At 45.2% G+C, this 22,699-nt stretch overlaps 1 long non-coding RNA gene across 1 annotated transcript in view; it reads right to left on the reverse strand.

Annotated features, from left to right (window-relative positions):
• Positions 1-7,049: 7,049 nt before the first annotated feature.
• Positions 7,050-22,699, reverse strand: part of LOC103692595 (uncharacterized) — a 147,261-nt gene continuing 131,611 nt past the window's right edge. Inside the window, exons 3-4 of the long non-coding RNA XR_001838324.3 lie at positions 14,537-16,298; positions 7,050-12,447 (exon numbers count right to left, since the gene is read on the reverse strand). This is a non-coding gene — a long non-coding RNA (uncharacterized LOC103692595). The remainder of the gene's footprint in view (positions 12,448-14,536; positions 16,299-22,699) is intronic.

Here is a 22,699-nt window from a genome sequence, read left to right on the forward strand (position 1 = left end):
GGTATAAGAGTAATTGTGGCTTCGTAGAAGGAATTCGGTAGGGCTCCATCTGTTTCAATTTTGTGGAATAGTTTGGATAATATTGGTATGAGGTCTTCTATGAAGGTTTGATAGAATTCTGCACTAAACCCGTCTGGACCTGGGCTCTTTTTGGTTGGGAGACCTTTAATGACTGCTTCTATTTCCTTAGGAGTTATGGGGATGTTTAACTGGTTTATCTGTTCCTGATTTAACTTCGATACCTGGTATCTGTCTAGGAAATTGTCCATTTCCTGAAGATTTTCAAATTTTGTTGAATATAGGTTTTTATAGTAAGATCTGATGATTTTTTTAATTTCCTCCGAATCTGTAGTTATGTCTCCCTTTTCATTTCTGATTTTGTTAATTTGGACACACTCTCTGTGTCCTCTCGTTAGTCTGGCTAAGGGTTTATCTATCTTGTTGATTTTCTCAAAGAACCAACTTTTGGTTCTGTTGATTCTTTCTATGGTCCTTTTTGTTTCTACTTGGTTGATTTCAGCTCTGAGTTTGATTATTTCCTGCCTTCTACTCCTCCTGGGTGTATTTGCTTCTTTTTGTTCTAGAGCTTTTAGGTGTGCTGTCAAGCTGCTGACATATGCTCTTTCCTGTTTCTTTCTGCAGGCACTCAGCGCTATGAGTTTTCCTCTTAGCACAGCTTTCATTGTGTCCCATAAGTTTGAGTATGTTGTATCTTCATTTTCATTAAATTCTAAAAAGTTTTTAATTTCTTTCTTTATTTCTTCCTTGACCAGGTTATCATTGAGTAGAGCATTGTTCAATTTCCACGTATATGTGGGCATTCTTCCCTTATTGTTATTGAAGACCAGTTTTAGGCCGTGGTGGTCCGATAGCACGCATGGGATTATTTCTATCTTTCTGTACCTGTTGAGGCCCGTTTTTTGACCAATTATATGGTCAATTTTGGAGAAAGTACCATGAGGAGCTGAGAAGAAGGTATATCCTTTTGCTTTAGGATAGAATGTTCTATAAATATCCGTTAAGTCCATTTGGCTCATGACTTCTCTTAGTCTGTCTACATCACTGTTTAATTTCTGTTTCCATGATCTGTCCATTGATGAGAGTGGGGTGTTGAAATCTCCCACTATTATTGTGTGAGGTGCAATGTGTGTATTGAGCTTTAGTAAGGTTTCTTTTACGTATGTAGGTGCCCTTGTATTTGGGGCATAGATATTTAGGATTGAGAGTTCATCTTGGTTGATTTTTCCTTTGATGAATATGAAGTGTCCTTCCTTATCTTTTTTGATGACTTTTAGTTGGAAATTGATTTTATTTGATATTAGAATGGCTACTCCAGCTTGCTACTTCTGACCATTTGCTTGGAAAGTTGTTTTCCAGCCTTTCACTCTGAGGTAGTGTCTGTCTTTGTCTCTGAGGTGTGTTTCCTGTAGGCAGCAGAATGCAGGGTCCTCGTTGCGTATCCAGTTTGTTAATCTATGTCTTTTTATTGGGGAGTTGAGGCCATTGATATTGAGAGATATTAAGGAATAGTGATTATTGCTTCCCGTTATATTCATATTTGGATGTGAGGTTATGTTTGTGTGCTTTCATTCTCTTTGTTTTGTTGCCAAGACGATTAGTTTCTTGCTTCTTCTAGGGTATAGCTTGCCTCCTTATGTTGGGCTTTACCATTTATTATCCTTTGTAGTGCTGGATTTGTAGAAAGATATTGTGTAAATTTGGTTTTGTCATGGAATATCTTGGTTTCTCCATCAATGTTAATTGAGTGTTTTGCTGGATACAGTAACCTGGCCTGGCATTTGTGTTCTCTTAGGGTCTGTATAACATCAGTCCAGGATCTTCTGGCCTTCATAGTTTCTGGCGAGAAGTCTGGTGTGATTCTGTTAGGTCTCCCTTTATATGTTACTTGACCTTTTTCCCTTACTGCTTTTAATATTCTTTCTTTATTTTGTGCGTTTGGTGTTTTGACAATTATGTGACGGGAGGTGTTTCTTTTCTGGTCCAATCTATTTGGGGTTCTGTAGGCTTCTTGTATGTCTATGGGTATCTCTTTTTTTAGGTTAGGGAAGTTTTCTTCTATGATTTTGTTGAAGATATTTACTGGTCCTTTGAGCTGGGAGTCTTCACTCTCTTCTATACCTATTATCCTTAGGTTTGATCTTCTCATTGAGTCCTGGATTTCCTGTATGTTTTGGACCAGTAGCTTTTTCCGCTTTACATTATCTTTGACAGTTGAGTCAATGATTTCTATGGAATCTTCTGCTCCTGAGATTCTCTCTTCCATCTCTTGTATTCTGTTGGTGAAGTTTGTATCTACAGCTCCTTGTCTCTTCTTTTGGTTTTCTATATCCAGGGTTGTTTCCATGTGTTCTTTCTTGATTGCTTCTATTTCCATTTTTAATTCCTTCAACTGTTTGATTGTGTTTTCCTGGAATTCTTTCAGGGATTTTTGTGATTCCTCTCTGTAGGCTTTTACTTGTTTATTAATGTTTTCCTGTGCTTCCCTAAGTGTGTTCATGTCTTTCTTGAAGTCCTCCAGCATCATGATCAAATATGATTTTGAAACTAGATCTTGCTTTTCTGGTGTGTTTGGATATTCCATGTTTGTTTTGATGGGAGAATTGGGCTCCAATGGTGCCATGTAGTCTTGGTTTCTGTTGCTTGGGTTCCTGCGCTTGCCTCTCGCCATCAGATTATCTCTAGTGTTACTTTGTTCTGCTATTTCTGACAGTGGCTAGACTGTCCTATAAGCCTGTGTGTCAGGAGTGCTGTAGACCTGTTTTCCTCTCTTTCAGTCAGTTATGGGGACAGAGTGTTCTGCTTTCGGGCGTGTAGTTTTTCCTCTCTACAGGTCTTCAGCTGTTCCTGTGGGCCTGTGTCTTGAGTTCACCAGTCAGCTTTCTTGCAGCAGAAAATTTGGTCTTACCTGTGGTCCCGAGGCTCAGGTTTGCTCGTGGGGTGCTGCCCAGGGGCTCTCTGCAGCGGCAGCAACCAGGAAGACCTGTGCCGCCCCTTCCGGGAGCTTCCGTGCACCAGGGTTCCAGATGGTCTTTGGCTTTTTCCTCTGGCGTCTGAGATGTGTGTGCAGGGAGCAGTCTCTTCTGGTTTCCCAGGCTTGTCTGCCTCTCTGAAGGTTTAGCTCTCCCTCCCACGGGATTTGGGTGCAGAGAACTGTTTATCTGGTCTGTTTCTATCAGGTTCCAGCGGTGTCTCAGGCAGGTGTCCTGCCGCTCCTGGGCCCTCCCCCACGGGAGCCCAGAGGCCTTATACAGTTTCCTCTTGGGCCAGGGATGTGGGCAGGGGTGAGCAGTGTTGGTGGTCTCTTCCGCTCTGCAGCCTCAGGAGTGCCCACCTGACCAGGCGGTTGGGTCTCTCTCTCACCGGGTCTGGGAGCAGAGAGCTGCTGCGGGCCGGGATCCGCGGGTGTGGGACTTCCGGTAAACACAGAACGTGCCCGGTCCTAGAGAAATTCTGCTTCCGTGTGTCCCAAGCTCACCAGGCAGCTTTCTTGCAGCAGAAAATTTGGTCTTACCTGTGGTCCCGAGGCTCAGGTTCGCTCGTGGGGTGCTGCCCAGGGGCTCTCTGCAGCGGCAGCAACCAGGAAGACCTGTGCCGCCCCTTCCGGGAGCTTCAGTGCACCAGGGTTCCAGATGGTCTTTGGCTTTTTCCTCTGGCGTCCGAGATGTGTGTGCAGGGAGCAGTCTCTTCTGGTTTCCCAGGCTTGTCTGCCTCTCTGAAGGTTTAGCTCTCCCTCCCACGGGATTTGGGTGCAGAGAACTGTTTATCCGGTCTGTTTCCTTCAGGGTCCGGCGGTGTCTCTGGCAGGTGTCCTGCTGCTCCTGGGCCCTCCCCCACGGGAGCCCAGAGGCCTTATACAGTTTCCTCTTGGGCCAGGGATGTGGGCAGGGGTGAGCAGTGTTGGTGGTCTCTTCCGCTCTGCAGCCTCAGGAGTGCCCACCTGACCAGGCGGTTGGGTCTCTCTCTCACCGGGTCTGGACATATAGTTCTTAAAACAAAGAGGGTGGCAGGATGAGACACCCTGTCATGCTCAGTTTTGAGTGTTTCGTATTTGGAGGAGCATGAGTATCAGCAATTGTTTTTAGATCAGGGAAGGGAAGAGGTATAGAAAAAAAGGAAACATTTCTAGAACAAACCAAGAGGGGATTTAGAGCTGGGTCATATTCACACAAGAATACAAAATCACCAAACTGCTGCTACCCTTTCAAATGATCCAATTCTAATGCTCCTCCTGCCACCATTCCCTGGGTTGACACTCAGAATGTTCTCTACCATGGTCAGCCTTTGGCCTCTGGAGTATTGTGTGGAGGCATAAACACACACACACACACACACACACACACACACACACACACACACATGCAAATGCACACATACACCAAGTCACCAAGTCACACTCTTGCCGGCAACACACACTTACACAATGTTCTAGAACTATGTAATTTTAAGCCACATCTGTACTGACAAAGGGCAGCCTGTTGTTCCAAATAGCTTCTGAGAACCCAGAACTTCTGTCTATAACTTTCTTTGCTAGAAATCAAATTCTTTGCATCAACACTGAACTGGTTTTAGGTCATCTTTCTGCTGCAAGGACATAGAGAGCTGACCACACTCAGTGCAAATGGCCAACAAGCAAAGACAAGTCCTTTCACCCATTGTAGGGAGCAAAGGAAAAGTGGGGTAACATTTTAAATAACAAATGCATACTTTGTATGCCTCCACTTACAACAGGGGTTATATTTAAAATAAGATTTAAATAAAAAATATGCAATTATAATATACATTATATACATATACAAATATTTATATATTCTTTGTCCCTTAATAAGCAAAGATATGTGGGCAGAGTACTTAGCATTGTTGCAACAAAAGGTAATGCTCAGCTTATACTTTGGAAACACGATTAACAGTAAACTAATAGATCCCAAAGCCAGACATTGACAAAAGAGGGATGTGACAAATCATTTTAGCTTCTATTAAACTCAACAGGAACCCAAATAGTGAGATGGCTAACAATTCGAATTTGGTACCATTTCATAGTACCATTCTAGAATAGTCTTATCTTCTAGAAGCTTTGCATGAAGAGACAGCTCACAAATTAGTAGAAATAAATATGATTTTAGGTATTGGTAAGCTCTATGAAGAATATGAACTTGAGTAGCATGGCAGACATAGTCCAAGCATGGACAAAGAGCCTGTTTTATGTTGAGGTCAGAGAAGACTTTCTGAAGAAGTAGCATTGGGCCTGAGATGTCAGTTTGGAGACAGCAACTAAGCAAAGTTTGCATATTAATCATAGTGCAACTGGGCATAGTATCACAAACAGAAGTGACAGCAAGGGTAATCACTTTGAGCCAAAAGCAAGTTGAGGAGATTAAAGACAAGAGGAAGGGTCTGTGCTGTTGGTTATTATAAATAGACAAAAAGAGAAATGAGACGTGGGTACAGTTGGTGGGCAATTGGGTTTTACTGAGCTTTGTAAACCAGTAAGCAATGTTTTTTATACCAATAGAAATTATAACTGTTATTAATGAGAAGTAAGATATTTTAATTTATACTTTAGAAAGATTAGCTTGGCTACTGGCTGCTATGTTGGGAAGTGCTTCTCTACTACAGTATTTTTCACTTTTCAGAGCCAAAGAATTTGTTGGAAAAGGGTGTATCTTATGGATAGAGCAAATTTCAATGTCGGCCATGGTTTCTATCCACTAGATACCCATTGCCTCCCTCCTCCATGCTTACAGGAGTTCCCAAAAACATTTCCAGATATGGTCAAATGTCCCCTGGAGGTGGAAAGAACCACAGGATGAGAATGTCAGCTCTCTAGAGACAAAAGTAGAGATAGGACTCCAGTTCAGAGGCTGCCACTGTGGTCCAAGTAAGAAACAGTAGCTTAAAACAAAGCAAGCACGAATATTATGAAAAATGTTTAAGTTACATAACACACTTTGAAGTTAGAGCCAATGCAATTTGCTGATGAACTGAATGTGAGGTGTGAGAGAAAGAGGGGACTCAAGGATGATACGTGTTTCACCTGAGTGGAGATTGAAAAGCATTGCATGGATGTACAGTAGTGGAGAAAAGAGACAGAAAAAGAATGTCTTGGTATTATGGCTAGGTATCCACAGTGAGAAGGCAATGAGGTCTTTAGACAGAGTTCTAAATAGACATCTGGCCAGGAGACAAGTGTACCTTTGGGGAAAAATTTAAAGAAATTCAGATCACATAATTTCTTCTACAATATTGTCTATGATAGCTGCTGCCCAACTGAGAGGACGGTGGAGAAAGGAAAAACACCAGGAATCCAACCCCTCCTGTTCTAAGGGATCATAGACAGCAGAGATGATATACAAGAAATTCAGGGGGTGACACTGGCGGGCTCCCTAATATTGGAAAACAAGAAGGAAAATCCAGGGGGGAAAAGGCATTTTATTTTGTTACCAACTGAGATATTGAAGTAAGTTTCTTGTGTTCTTTGACCAACACAGGTCCAACACCAGAGATTTGTTTCCACAGTGATTCTAAATCTTATCAAGTTGTCAGTCAAGTTCAACTATCAAGGTCAACAAGGTCATGAAATAAAGTGGCCTGTGTTTTGTAGGGTTCAGCTTGTGGGAGTTAATGTTCAATATTAGCTCTGTTTTCCTCTGCCACCTTCCCAATCCACCTAACTGTTCTTGTGCTGCTGGGGAGAAAACCATGATGGGTTTGAATGTAAACTGACCCTACAGCCTCCTATGATCTAGTGCCCAGGTAGTGGTCGGTGGTGGTGCTGTTTGGGAAGGCTGTGGAACCTTTAAGAGGTGGAGCCTCACAAGAAAGAGTGAGTTGCTGGGTGGGCCTTGAGGCTTTATACCTGGGCCTCATTTCCTGTTCACTCTGTTTCCTCAGTATAGATGCGATAATCCCCTGCACTGACATACATGGCTGCCTTCTGTGCCTGTTGCCACATCTTCCTCACTATTATGGACTGTAGCCTTCTTGAACAGCAACTAACACTCTCTCTCTCTCTCTCTCTCTCTCTCTCTCTCTCTCTCTCTCTCTCAGTTGTTTTAGTCAGGATATTTTATTATAGCAACTGGATAAGCAATCCTCCCTGACTCAGAATCTACCACATCTCCAGATATCAATGACCTAATAGGTCCACCCATACATCTGTTCCAGGGTCATTGAATCACTTGCTATAATAGCTCCCTTGGGTGGCCTGTGAGAATGTCTAAATCCCAGATGTACTACAGGACTACAGGAAAGCTGAAAATAGCTTAGAAAAGTTAACACACATTTCTAGACTTCCCCCAGCCCTGGCATGTTCTACTTATATTTTCATCCACTCCCAGCAACTTCCAGTCAGACTCCACCTCTTAAAAGTTCCACAGCCTTCCCAAGCAGCACCACAACCTGGGAACCAGGTACCCAAGCATACAGTTCACATTCAAGCCCTCCATGGTTTCTCCCCAGCAGCACAAGGACAGTTAGGTGGATTGGGAGGGTGACAGATGAGGACAGAGCTAATATTGAACATTAACCCCCATAAGCTGAACTCTCCAAATCATAGGCCACCTATTTTTCTCCTTTATGACCTTGTTGACCTTGATATTTGAACTTGACTGTCACCTTGATAGGATTTAGAATCACCATGGAAACAAATTTCTGGACATACATATGAGGGATTCTCTATATTAGGTTACCTGGGACAAAATACCCTCCCTAAACATGAACAATACCATTTCCATGAGCTGTGTTCCTGGACTGAATACAAAGAAGTTAGTATCACGTGCCCAGCATTCATTCACCGCTTTCTATTCCTTAGTTGTGGGCACAAGACTGCCCTGATGCAACACCTTCCCTGCCGTGATATGATCCCTAGAACTGTGAACCAGCATAAATGCTTCCTTCCTTAAGTTGCTTTTGTCAGATATCTTATCACACTAATGAGACCTGCAACTAATTTATTTCTCATGCTTTTGAGATGAATTCTCTACACATAAAACAGGACCAATGTGCAGTTGTCTACATCAATAAGCTGCTGATAGTGGCTTATTCTAGAACCCTGGCAGTATTCTTTGAGCTAAATAAGACTTTCTCCTTCCTGGGCAATGAAAAGACTGATCCAAATGACCATGGCTTTGGGTGTAGGTCATGTAAGAATAGACATCCCACCTGTCCTGCCTAAATTGAAGGAACGGGAGATAGGACCATCAGAATCACTTAGCGCATCCTCTGGGATGAATTACTTGACCTACAGGAGAGTTTGGTATTGCGTCCATCCTGAATGTCATCTGTTACGCTGCAGAGGTAGCCCTGGGGGCAGGGAGTAAGATAGGATAGGCCAGGAAGACTTGGGAACATTTTCCACGGTGGTCAAGAAAACACATCAAAAGAACAGCCCTGTTTCCCTTCTTCTGCTCCCTCTGCGACTCCTTGAAGCCAAGGGGAATGACATCACAACAAAACAGAGGAGTTGCCAAGACATACTCTACAAAATGTCCTCACATGGTTACATTTTCTGCAAATTACAGCGTTTCGAGTATAAATCAGAGTAATTGTTTAAATCAGAGTGACTGTTGAAACAGATTTCCAGTGATCAAATCAAAGATGCAATCATTCTGCGGTTCCTCCGGTGCTCAGAGCCCCACATACTTCTGAAAGTGTCGGTTGTCAGTTACACGGAGTGTTTACATTACCATGCTGCCCCGAACAGAGAAAATATATATTTTAAGAAGAAAATGTGAATCCAGGGTTACAAGAATGTTTCTGAAACAGCTAAGTCATCTTGTTTCAAGTAAAACCAGATGTTTGCATCAAGAGAAAGCCAATCATTTCTTTTAATTATGCTCAATGGTCAGGCCACCAGGAATACCCACATGTGTACACATGAGCCAGTAGAAATCAAAGGCTTTGTGACAAAGAAAGCAATCAGCAACTCCCAGACCACCAAATGGTATCCCCAGCACCAGCTCTGGGGACAGTTTGTGTACTTGCTCAGTGGGAAGCACTCGGGAAGGTGTCCTCATGTGCCAGTGTCTCACACCCCATCTTGACGCATGTCCCAAAAGCCTGGAAAATGCCCAGCTTCAGAATAGATTCTTCACTTCAAAATATTTATGAGGAATGTCCTAGGGAAAGACCTTAGGCAACCTCGCTGTCCTCTACTGTGCCCTCTCTGGCTATTCTTCTGTCCCTAAAGTCTTGGGATTATGAGCAAAGGAGGAGTCCAGTCCCTTGTCTTTGTTCAAGAGATTCAATGGGGCTGGGAGTCACCTGGTTACACCTCTAGGCGGTAGAGGGAAACCTCACCTATCATGTTGCCCTCTGCTATGATGTCCTGTTGGGGATGGTGGCACTAGGGAGAAGTTACATCATAGTAAAGGTGGAGGAAGAGTTCTGGAATCCTCTACCTCCCCGGGAGGATTTCTGGGCTCAATTTTAGAAGAAAATCCATCCACCTGAAAGGAGGCACTAAGCATTGTCACTTCTGCCTGATAGCGGACTTCACTGGTGGAGTTCCAGACACATAGCTTTACAAGGTCCCCTGTAATCAAAGAGTGGCCACCAAAAGTGGCCCCTCTTCAGTAAACTTCAGTAAACACACCCACAGTACCTGAGCCTTGTTCCAAGTTGCTGGTAGATTGAGTATCTGTTTTCGTTCCAAATAAACTCCAAAATTGTCCCTAAAAGTACTTAATAGCACAACCATAATACTCAGGGCTGGATGCAATTCAGGGGTAAGAATACTTACCTGATCTGTCCAAAGCCTGCGTTCAATGCCCAGGATTGGATGGAAAATATAATACTCCCTCTGAATGTATTCCTCGAGTTTCATTGTTTAGGGATTTAGCCCTAATTTTAACTACATATTAGTTTTAGTTTTCCTTGATATAACTTCCTTTCTTTGTCTTTTGTTTTGCCTTGCTCCTACTTCAGGCTCTTCTGAAACAGAACTACTCACAGGATCCCAGGGAAGTTGTGTGAGCTGTTTGTGTTGTTAATGCAGTGAAGTGAAGCTATAACCCATTAAAACACAAGTGTTTACCCATGCTTTCTGTAAGATCATCCCGCTCTGGAAAGGGGTGCTGCAAACAATTCTGCAAAATTCCAGTATTCCTTTCAAATCTCCAATCATATCATTTGGTCATATTAACTCTTCGAATTGCATTGCAATGGACATTTTGCCTGACTATTGCACTCGAGTCCGTGTCTCTGCCATGCAATAGCAGAGTCCACTCACCCAATCTGCATCACATGCTGTGCATTGTAACTACAGCTCAAGAACCACATCTGAGACTCCACCTCTTCACTCATCGATTAAATTCTAGCATACAATGATTAAACGTCTACTGAATGCAAACGTCCAAGCTATCGGTTTCCAGGCATTTGAAGATGCATGGGTCATAAATATAAAGCCCCTGACTTGTCTGCAGACAATTGACCTGTGTGGAACCAGAGACAATGCTGGGGAACATCCAGTCTCCTTTTGATTTACTAGACATTTGTCTCATGAGAGCTAAGGAAGAAAAATCTGCTGTGAAGCTATTCTTCTTACACGAGGACAAAGACCAAATGGAGTTTAATTAGATCTTTAAGGGGAAGCATGAATAAGAGCAGTTCCATCAGAAAAGTAATGCAAAGGAAACTTGAAGAGACAACTCGCTCAGTCTTCTAACATCAGGTCCCACTCTGTCGACTTAAAAACAATTGTTTAGACCTATAAGATGCCTTCCAAGTGTGCGATGCACAGCTAAGTGCTGTGAAGCAGGCAGGTCCCATCTAACCTTTGGCTACAAAGTAGATCTCCACTCTACTCACTGCCCCATTTCAAGGGCCCGTATCTTGAAGAAGGTTAGCGTACACGCATGCATGCGCGTTTGTGTGTGTGTGTGTGTGTGTGTGTGTGTGTGTGTACATGCACACATATGCATCCATGCTAGGCTATGGTCACCATCAAACTCTTGGGATCTACCTGTATCTGCCCCCAGTGATAAGGTTATAACACAAGAAGCCACATCGGATTTCATGGGAGTGCATAGGATTTGAACTAAGATCCTCTTTCATAGCAAGTTGGCTCATCTACTGAGCCGCCATCTTCCACACCCCACAGAGTGAGTATTTGATATCATAATACATAATACATATGTGGGGATCCACAAAATCACCTGGAAATCAACCTTGCCTTGACCTATCTGACAAAGAGACAGGAAAATCTGGAAAGCAACAGCCATCAACAAATCCAAGCTAGAAGTCAAGGCTGCGGCGAGTTCCAGAGATTGCCACCAGAGGGCAGCAGGGCACACAAACCTTTTCCACCATTCAGAGAGAAAGCCTTAGGTGGAAGTGAAGTTAGCATTGTGCCTAAGGCTCTTGATAAGAATGGAACTCTGTATTGGACTGAACAGGGGGGCCCCAACGGAAAAGTTAGGGCAAAGACTGTAGGAGCTGAAGGGGTTTGCAACCCCATAGGAAGAACAACAATATCAAGCAACCAGACCCAAAGCTCCCAGGGACTAAACCACCAACCAAAGAGTACACAGGGGCGGGGGATGGGGAAGGGGACACCCATGGTTCCAGCTGGATATGCAACAGAGGGTGGCCTTACTGAGCATCACTGGGAAAGGAGCCCCTTGATCCTGTGAAGGCTCAATGACCCAGGGTAGGGGAATGCTAGGGGGCTGAGGCAGGAGTGGGTAGGCGGGTGGAGGAGCACCTGCATAGAGGCAGGGGGAGGCGATAGGAGTTTGTGGAGGGGGAACTTGGAAAGGGGATAACATTTGAAATGTAAATAAAAATAACCAATAAAAAATTGGAAAAGGGAGGAAAAGAAGAAGGAAGGAAGGAAGGAGGAGGAGGAAGAGGAAGAGGAGGAAGAAGAGTGGAACTCATCACTGCTCAGAACCCCAGCCTCCAACTCCTGTGGACAGCTTTTATAGTTTTATTCTACACTTGAAGAAGGGAAGGGCTCAGCACCACACCGCCACCACAGAGCATGGGATTCCCTAGTAACTCTAAGATTCTCTAACCACTTTACCTCAACCCGTAGTTAGAAATACAGCGCACACTTTGATCCACGTCTAGAATGTTATATACCACAAAGTGCTAGCTGGAAACCTGAAGGTCTGAAGTTTGGATGATAACTTGAAGGGCAGTCCTCCAAAGGACACGGAGTGCCTCATCTCCAGGCACCATGGAAGCCAAGCCCCACAGGAATCTCAAAGGATCTAGAGACGATGCATTTCTCTAATCCCAAAGGGAAAATGACAAGCCAATGAATATTGACAAAGGTCTTCCTTTTGCTTCTTTTTTTTCTGTGCCATTCTGTCACATTTCTCACTCTGCCTGCACTAACTCACCTCTGGGAGTTCTGTCGGATGCTCGGTGAGATGACCTCAGCCTTCAGATGGTGTGTGTTCTGCCTGCCCTCGCATGATGCGGGACCTGTGTGAATTCCAGACCCATGTGAGATAGAAGAAGAGACAGCATGATGCCAGAAAGCCCAAAGATGCTCTCCTCTCAAGGACTTACTATCAGGATAGAAGATTCGAGGATAAGGTTTTGACCAGGGGGCAGGATCTCAGAGACAATGCCCAAGCAGAGCCCACATGATACCCCACAGCAGTCAGCCAGGCATTTATTTCCCAAACCATGCTACAGACTCCTATCCCTACACTAAGCACAGTGAATGGATCTCCTGGACCTTCCTTCCTGACCCTACTGAGCTGGATCAGCTTCAACCCTTCCTTCTAGCTTGTCATTCCATGGGGAAACAGCTCTCATTGCTGAGGAAAATATAAGACTCTAAAGAAAATCATCAGAGGCCCCAAGGCAAGGAAGGACTCTGTCCTGAAGACAGTCCCCCAACTGGGCATAGTCCCTGGTAACAGCTGTGGCCCCCAAAGAGAAAGACGACAGAGAAAGATCTGACAGGTATGTGATACATGGTAGGTGCTGGGTGTCTATGGGATGCAGTGCAGTGTATTGAATGCCAAAGTGAAGGAAAGAATGAACTGTATCCCAACCATCTGTGTTTCGGAACAGGAGGCAATATCACCAAGCAAGTCTGGGTTTTTTACATGGAAGACTGTGTTCACAAGGTCATCATCTACTTTTGTCTTCCCAAGCAAGGCATCGGATGCTGGTTCTTTAAAAGGCAAAGGAGTGCACCTTGCCATCAGAAAGTGAAATAGCAAGACTAGAGTGAAGAGAGCATCCCTACCTCACTCCCGCACCGAGCCTAGGAGGATGAGAGCCTGTTGTGTGGTCTCCTCTGAAGCTATGAGTCGGGAGTTCCAGGGCAAACCAACCAAAAGCTCTTGGGCAAAGCAGGCATGGAGTTGGTCACTCTAATGTGCCCCTCTGTCACTGCTCATATCTGAGGGACTGAGATTTTCCAAGTGCCTCATGAATTAGGATGTTTAGTGCAGGGAGGGAGAGGAAGCCCTGCATTCACAGGCGTTAGACATCAGCTAGAGTACCAAGGGTCCTTTTGCAAAACTTAGTTGCTCTATAGAAAAAGACAAAGAACTTCCTTGCGTTCCAGAAACCGTCCCCCCCGTGCACAGGTTACTCCAGTTTGTATAGCTATGAGAGCTTGAGCCCAACAGAGCCAAGCCCAGGAGTGAGAGCCCTGCCAAGTGCATCCCATTTATATAGCACCTAAGACCAGGAAGGACACTGCTCATGCCTAGTTATGCCCTTTCCCCAAACACGGACCTGGGGTACTCCTTACAAAGTCTGCAAAAGGTCCCACAGCTTAGACAGTACAGAGGGAGAACAACTCAACTGTGGCTGTAACTCTCTCACTGCACTTCTGTCTCTCCAGGGCCTGCGTCTCTGCAAGGCTGGGAAAAGGTATCTGGGTACCAGGAGGACCCTCTATGCTCATTAGCCATCAGTCCTAGATAGTTGTCCTCAGATATCCATTACCTCAGTCCACTCTGCTTGTGTCACTCCATCCCTGGGGATCCCCGGGGATCCCTGGGACAAGTTCCCTGCATTTTCCAGGCACTGACCACCCCTAAAGATGCCACCTCTAAGGCACATGGACAACCACAGATGTTCACAGAAGATGCAGAGCTCCCTTGTGTTCCATATCCTTCTAGAAGTTTCTCTGGACCTCGGGAGCAAGGAAGCAAAGTGGAATACCTCTTCCTTTATGTTTCCCCCTCCCTCCTTTTTGTTCCCCCCTCCCTCTTCCTCTTCCTCTCCCTCTCCCTCTCCCTCTCTCTCTCCTGACGCCTCACCTCCCATGCATCTAGTATACTTTTTCAACACTTTCAGAACCCTTACAAACAAAATTGAGGATGGAAAGTGTCTTGCAGACAACTTCTGCTTCTAAACCTAGCCACAGCTCTCTGCAGACCAGGGGTATCCCAGAAAGCCTTTCCCCACCTACATTTAAATAGGGGCAGAAAATACATGGAGGAATATGACCTAAACTCACACTTAAAATTGTCTTGACCTAATATCTTAAAATAGCAAGCATCTGTGCATCCAGCTATTTAATGCATTGTTTACAAGCGCATACCTGCTAGTCAGCATGGTTGGGAGGCTGTGCCCCAGTGGCAACTACAGGAGCAGAGAACCTGCCCTGAAGTCAGACATCTGTCACAAACTGGGACAAGAAGAAGCATTATTCTGTGTACAAAACTGACAAAACTTCCAGATAGTTCTGAGAGACTAAAGCTGGGGGGTGTGAAGTCCCAGGGGGTCCCACTGACAATCAAGCCAATAGCCCAATGGAAAAGAGCGTACATCATAGATCCCATGACAGGCACTTCCTGAATAAGACGTGGTGGCTTATTTGACTCCGAGTTCACTTCCAAAACCTCCCTCACTGTCTCCATTTCACAGATGACAAAACAGAGGTGAAGCGTCTTACCTAAGGTAACACAGCCTATTGCAAAAGAACAAGGGCCCAACCTGGGGTCTCTGTTTGACTCTAACCAGTCCCTGCTACTATTCTAAGAAATATTCTGCATCCTTCTTGTAATTTCCCCCAACGTTCCAGATATTTCCTTCCTACGAGGTATTACCATTTCAATTTTTCCTCCTTGGTCCCCTGGTAAGGGCAACTTGAAAGGAGGTCACCATGTTCCCAGCTGCCCTCCACAGGAAAGAGTTGTCCAACACCACCTGGTCTAGCCTCACTGTGGCTCAGAGAGCTGGCCTCTGTCCACTGCTTGCCCCAGGGCTTGGCCCTGCCTTGGCTTCTCTGCCCTGAGGTTGAAACTGTAGGGCCAGTATGAAGTAGACCAGATGGACCTTGTGGAGCCCACAGCGACTGGCTGGTGGTATTCGCCTCTATTTTTATTCACAAAAATCTGTTCTGTATTTTATTCTGCTTTGGGGCAAGGAGAGGTCAGCTCTGTTCACCTTTGTTGTAAGATGAGAACATAGCAGGAAATGAAGTGACAGAGAAGCCAACCAGCGAGAGGGAGAAAGGGCAGAACACTGGGAAATTAAAAACCTGTGTTTAGATCAGAGTGGAGGGTGTCAGAGTGCCGCTCCAGGGGGTGGCTCCCCTGGGCTGGGTCACACAGACCAATGTGTGGCTACCACGCATGACAAGTTGCACGTGCAGCCCACCAGTTTGGTGCCGGTGGCCTGACACTCACAGTGACCCATCTAGGGACTCAAAATTGGCCCAAGATTTGGCTGCTTTCCAGTCACCTGTGCCTTCTGGCTCCACTGGGTCACTGGAAGGGAGCTGAGCCCACAGCCCAGGAGTCTGCGCGTCATCCACCCTTGTCTTCCTGTAGTTACTGGGTCTGCTCTGCATGAAAAACCCTGAGGTCCTGGGAAACCAGTCAATCAAGATGGACAGTTGCTTAGAAACTCCAATCAGGCAGCTCTCTGAAGCCTCTCTCTCACTCCCACGTGATTTCACCTCCTCTGCATCTACCAAGGGCTTTCTCAAGAATCCCTCCTCGAAGCCCTCCCTGATCCAGAGATACAGTCGGGAGGCCCAGCACCCCAAATAAATGCCAGGCTGGCACTGATACTAGACCTTCCTCTCCACTGGGTGAGCGCAGAGGCAATGTTGCGTTCCACCTAGAAAACAATCGCTGAGCGTCTCTTAAATGCGAGCCATTGTACTCCGCACACACTGGTCCATGGAACAAGTTTCTACAAAAAGAGGCCCAATAAGAAGGTAATAGAGTAAGCATGCATGGTTTACTGTACCAGAAGCAGGGAGAGAGAAGCTGTCCTGGTGTTCTCACAGGCACGGACAACAGGGACTCACTTCAGCTGGATGAATCAACGGGACGCTGTGGACCCAAAGCACACTGGAGAGAAAACAAATGGAAGTGTTTGGCTTTCCATTAGCTCTGTTGATTGCAGAAACTAACTGTGATTCCAGGGTGTAGGAAGCATGAGTGTACTATGGTGGGGGGTACTTTCAATTCTGGGGTCTACCTTGGGAGCACTGCTCACTCAGGCTGTCATTACAGTGAACCACAGCAGGCATCTTCGCCAACAGTTTGTTTCTCTGGACTCTGAAATTTGAAGTCTAAGACTGAAATGCTGGCAGGGCAGAGGCTTCATCCCTTGACTGACAGGTTTGTTGTTTTTTGTTTGTTTGTTTGTTTTTCTCTCTTCTATGTGTGTCTCATTCTCTTTTTCCCTCTAAGAGTACAAACAGGGTTGGACTAGAGCCCACCTGTGCTAATATCTTCATTCCAAATAAAGTATTCTTCAAAGTAATTCATCTCCAAAAGGATGCCATTTTACTGAAAGGAGGTTTGGGGCCTCACATATAAATTGGGTTAGGAGGGTGTGCAATTCGGTCAGGAACACCAAGGAAGAGGATCCATGGCATGGTGGTTTGAATAAGTTGTCCTCCGTAAGTCTCAAGCATTTGAATACTTGGTCCCCAGTTGGTGGCTGTTCGGGGTGGATTGGGCCTTGCTGGAGGGAGAGTGTCACTGGAGGCAACTTTGAGGTTTCAAAAGAATTGTACCATATTGATTAGCTCCCTTTACTTCCTGTTCGTGGCTTGAGTAGTAGGCTTTCAACTGTTCCTGCTGCCATGGCTTTCGCTTGGCCATCACAGACCCTAGCCATCTGGAACCATAAGCCCAAATAAACTCTTTCTTCCCTAATTGCCTTGGTCACAGCAAAAGTGACTAACACATGTGGGATGCACAGAGGAAGAGCAACAAAGATAAGAGGCCTTGAGGCTGGGAGAACCTTGGGTTTCAAGATATATTGAATCTCTATTCATTTGTCTGGGTTTGATACTGTGGATTAATCTTATCAAAACCACCCTTTGCTCTGCTCTGTACAATAGATAGTAGCAACCTGGTAGTGGGAGTTCTGTGACCAAGCAGAACTGCCTTTCCTGGAGGACTTTTTAGGACCCTGAAGTGAACCAATGCACACTGTAAGTGTTCAAACAGAAGCAAGGCCAAGTGGATCCCAATAGTTAGCAGAAGAAAGGCTGCCTATGCCTAGTGGCCTCAGACACTCAGACAAGGATGCCTGCCCAGACTCTTCCCCACTTCCTCCCCTAAACTCTTCCTAACATCTTTCCCTCCTCAGTGAACAATCAGTAGAATCGCAAGGCTCTGCCGAAGTAGAATAAGGGCATATGGGAGCTGTATGTGGCCATGTGTACAAGGTCTGTAAAGAGCATGGATTGTTAGCCCAAGAGGACTGTTGGATTTCAACCTCCCTACGGGGTTTCCACCACAACTGTGGATGACCTCAGGCACAACTATTTATTACTGAGGATTTTTATGGATCCCTCTCCATTCTATCATTGTTCCGCTTTATCTCATTTGTTTTGCTTCCATCGAGTAACATATGTGACTCATGCCTCTGCTACCTATCCCTCAAGCCCCTCCTAACTCTGAGCCTAACTTTCCATGGCCACTTTTATACACATTTAAAAAAAAAAAGACTATACATTTTTAGCGCATCTTCTTAATGCCACTTCAATATACCGCTTTGTCAAATAACACCATCAAATACGTTCTCTCTGTCTCATCCTTCCATCCCATACACATACACGTACACTCAGGGGGTTAGTCAGGTCACAGGAAGGAAGCCACGCCCTCGTCCTTGATCATGAGCACTTCACTGATCCCAACAACAACAGCCACACCCATACCAAGTACCATGGGTATTTGCTGGCGTCAGCCACAAAGGCTCAAAAGGCAGAAATTTATAGAGATTTTTCTTTCAGGTACGACCTGCCTTATCTTGGGTCTTAACTTAGCCAAACTGTTGAATGCCCCCATTGTCAACACAAGCTTTTCCCTAGCACAATCAATCCTCCCTAGTAGCGCCTGCTCCTACTCAGTGCCCAAAGCACCTATAATATTCAGAGCAGCATCCAAGAATCCCATCTTCTCCCATTGCTTCCTATGTGAATATCTTGCAACCACATAATGAGAAGATCCCATAAAAATCTGGGACCCAGGGACTCTCAATCCTGCCTTTTTGCCTCCAACACAGACAGGAGTGAGTGTGAGTTTCTTCAATGGAAAGTTATCTGTGAGCTTCCTTCCAGTCCCTGAGCATCTAGATGCTGTGCTTCTCGAGCTGATAATACCTGGTGCTCTCTTTGGAGGAAGAGATTACTTTGGGGGTTGTGAGAGTTGTAAACGTAGATTGTTAGTAACTTTGTATTGACTTTGGACACATTAATCCAAGGCTAAGTGAATATCCAGACTTTAGCATGCTTTAAATAATGAGAAAATGAATAATTTGTGAAGTTCCTGTCCCCCAAAATGTGCCTCGGAGCACATGCCTTTGTTTTATCGTTGCAACCACATGGCATTTTGTCCAGTTCTTCAAAGAGAATAGGTCCAAGGGTTCTCTCTGAGTTCCCCTTAGTGCTACCAATGCTCGGGATCTAAACCAGGTATTCCAGATTCTTGGCCTCTTATTCAAGGAAATAAAAGCCCACACAGATTGCAAAGTAGCAGGGAAATTCTATTTAAAGCAAAGAATAGAAAAGATTGAAATCAGAGACGAGCAGGCCATGTGGTTGAAAATATTCAAGGGTTAGTCTGCGTGACTTCCTTTTATTTGGTTCAAGAGAAAGAAGATCTTAGTTACTAGGGTTTGGGTCATTCCCCATTTTGAATGACAGATTAAGTCGTTTCTTTACTATGTATGGCCTTCCCATGATGCATCTGATTTTAATCATATGCACACTCAACTACGCATAGGCATAAGGTGATAAATAAGGAATTCTCGGGGTTGGGGATTTAGCTCAGTGGTAGAGCGCTTGCCTAGCAAACGCAAGGCCCTGGGTTCGGTCCCCAGCTCCAAAAAAAAAAAAAAAAAAAAAAAAAAAATAAGGAATTCTCCCTAAAAGAACTGGCTGAGTGATAGACTTCCTCTTTTTAAAACTGGTATATGTGCATCTCGATACAAGTGGGTTTCAGGTGTTGCCAGCAGATTGCTGGGCGCGTTGTTGTGCTACATGCACACAGTACTTGCATGTAAGATTCTCAGCCTGCCAAGTGCATGATTATAAGAGAGGGATGTGTATAGCCTAAGCCAACTCCAAAGCTGCTAAACTATGCTTGCCTATCTCACCAGAACAGTTGCAATTCTCAGCCAAAGGTTCCAGGGAAATAGGTGGTAAAGCAGAGAACCGGCGAGCTTCTTTGTCAGAGATTGGACCCCTTCCTCTCTCTGTCTCTCTGTCTCTCTGTGTCTCTGTGTCTCTGTGTCTCTCTGCCTCTCTGCCTCTCTGTGTGTCTCTCTCTGTCTCTCTGTGTCTCTGTGTCTCTCTGTCTCTCTGCCTCTCTGCCTCTCTGCCTCTCTGTGTGTCTCTCTCTGTCTCTCTGTGTCTCTCTGTCTCTCTGCCTCTCTGTGTGTCTCTCTCTGTCTCTCTGCCTCTGTCTGTCTCTGTCTCCCTCTATCTATCTATCTATCTATCTATCTATCTATCTATCTATCTCTCGATATCTGCACCTTTGAATCCCTGGGAGAGCTTTGAGCGCAGAGAGCAGTGGCAGACTTCACCCAGCTGCTTGGGATGGTTGAGATAGTATCAGCTGCCCTTTGACCCTCTAGGACTCACTGATAGATACCAGTGGAGCTCATGTGAGGGGATTGAGGGATGAACCTGAACCAAAAGTCCTGAGACACCTTGTGGTACTAGCAAATGTGAGCTAAGGCACAGTGTTTTGTTGTGAATTCAGGATGATTTGGACTAATGGGGCTCGTACACAAGAAGCTACTGGTGAAGACCTCTCTCTTCCTGCCCTCTGGGCTGTATGGTTTAATGCCAGCAGGATGCTTTGAGAGGCCGAGGAGGGAAAGAAGTTGAGGGTACATTTGAGTCCCTTGAGTGGTCAGGTAGGATTGATTGGAGTCGTTGGCACTTCGTGCTTGCTCAGTCATAATTAATTGTAGACTATCCAACCAGAATGGCTGAGAACCCACAGGTCATAGAATACCTCAGACCTCCAAGAAGGGCAACCTTTGCTGGCGTGCGGAGACCAGTGGCTCTTGGAAGCCCATGAACTATTTTCAAGGCTTTTCTGATGTAAGGCCAGGAAATCATCATGTATCCCCTTTGTTTCTCTCTCTGACTGGCCAACATGTTAAGTCCCAGGAACAAATCCCAATTGTGAATTTCTAGGTCACAAGAGGCCATGGATTAATCAGACTATTTACAAAACCCTGTCAACACACGCCAGAGGGAACAAGACAGCTGATGCCAGTGACATTTTGTGGATTTCTTGTAGCATGTTTTGACCATCCTTTTCTTATTAAACATTCAAATCCTCGTCATGTCCTCTAACACGGGGTTCTGCTGTCTGCTCACCCGCTGAGGGCCAGTAATCCAAGACACATGCCTGGAGCCACACAGAACTGAAATGTCCCCAGGGCCCAATTCCACCACAGCATGCACACTGCACAGACACACAGCAGGCTTTCCCTGTGCCAGTGCTCCCACGTATGCACTGTGAGATGCTCCCCTGAGAATCAGTCCCTCGGCCCCAGCTTTCCTTACAGAACTATTTTCCCATGGCTTCCTCACAGTGGGCCTGCTTATTAGGACTTTACGACATTAGCAGAGCAAGTGCCATCCTAATAATCAGGGTTTAGCGTCAAAACGAAGATGTCTCCTTGTAATGATTAATCTTCACTGTCATCTTGTCTAGATTTGAAGTCACCCAGAATACTGGTGAGGTATGGCCCTAGATTTGTCTACGGGAGTGCTTCCAGGGAGAGCCCACCCTGACTGTGGGCAAGGCCATCTCAGAGACTACAGCCCATAAGGAATAAAAGAGGCAGGCAAGGGGCAGCATTTCTGTCTCTGTTTTCTGGTTAGCCATGAAACAGGCGTCTTCTTTCCACTATACACTCCCATGGCTATAAGGTCCTGCTCAGGTACATGGGACCAAGCAAGAATGGAAGGATGGATAGATGGATGGATAGATGGATGGATGGAAGTGTTTGAAACCATGAGCCAAAACAAATCCTCCCTCCCCTAAGTTGTTTTTGTTAGGTGTTTGGTCACACCAATAACCATAGAAACTAACACATTCCCCTTCCCATAGAGGAAAGAGGCTTACACTGGCCAGATCCATTGTTGCCCAGTGTTGGGCTCTGGCCTCAACTCCTATGCCCCCATTCACCAACTAAGCTTTATTCGCCTCCTCTCTCTGGATACCATACAATCAGTTCTTTAAACTTGATTGGAAAAGCCAAATTCTGGCAACTTTCTTGCCCTATGCTGAGCCTACTGGTTCCAAGACTCTGTGGCATTGTGCTGGAACTGTCTTAGGTAGCTTCTAATATCTAGATGACTACATACTTGGGAATGTTGTCAGGCCTAGAATTAAAAGTTGGTATTTCAAAATTGCCTGTGGGTGAATGTATTTATGCCAAGGAAATTGGCAAACAAGAACCAAAAATAAAGGCTTCCTCTAGCCCCTCTACCAGGGGCTTTATTTGCTTTCCAGAAAGGGTCACCATGACCATAAAGAGAGAGAAGTCTTCTCAGGACCCTTAGTTATGTAGGGCAGAAGTCAACACTGATAGACCTAAGCAGAGACAGGCTGTTAGGAAAAATAGTACTTGGATAGTCTACAGAACCCACAGGAAATGTGTAGATTCAAGACCAGGAAACAGGCTTGAACCCAGGGCAGCAAGGCAGGAGACACTATAAAAATTCTCAGGACTACCCCAGTGGGCACTGGTCTCAGTACACCACCACCACCACCACCACCACCACCACCACCACCACCACCACCACCACCACCACCACCACCACTGCATACTTGGCCCTAGGCACACTCAACCCTCTTTAGCAGAGAAAATCCTAAAACATTATTGTCCCTTGGCCTCCCTTGATCCAGTTCTGAAGAAATGCCTTTGATTGACAGGCTTTAAGTCACAGGTCTATCCAGTAGTCGGTGTCATACAAAGCAATTCCTTTGTGGTTCCTGCTTCGATAGCAGAAGGCTGAGACAGGTCCTGATTGTCCTGAACTGACTGACAGCTTGCTAAAAGCTTTGACTCCACTCAAACCTGCTGGCTACAGAGTTGATGGGTCCCAGGGCATTTTTTTAAAAAGCCTTTCTCAAATATTTTCCCCACATGGACAAAAGTTTTCTCTGCAGCTTACCACCACATAGCTATAACTTTATAGCTAAAATCTTTTAAATGCATAGATCCCTCTCAGAATAAGTCCTGCCCTTCCTGACCTCCTTGT

The sequence above is a fragment of the Rattus norvegicus genome, chromosome 6 (genome assembly GCF_036323735.1).
Source record: "Rattus norvegicus strain BN/NHsdMcwi chromosome 6, GRCr8, whole genome shotgun sequence".
Lineage (NCBI taxonomy): Eukaryota > Metazoa > Chordata > Mammalia > Rodentia > Muridae > Rattus > Rattus norvegicus.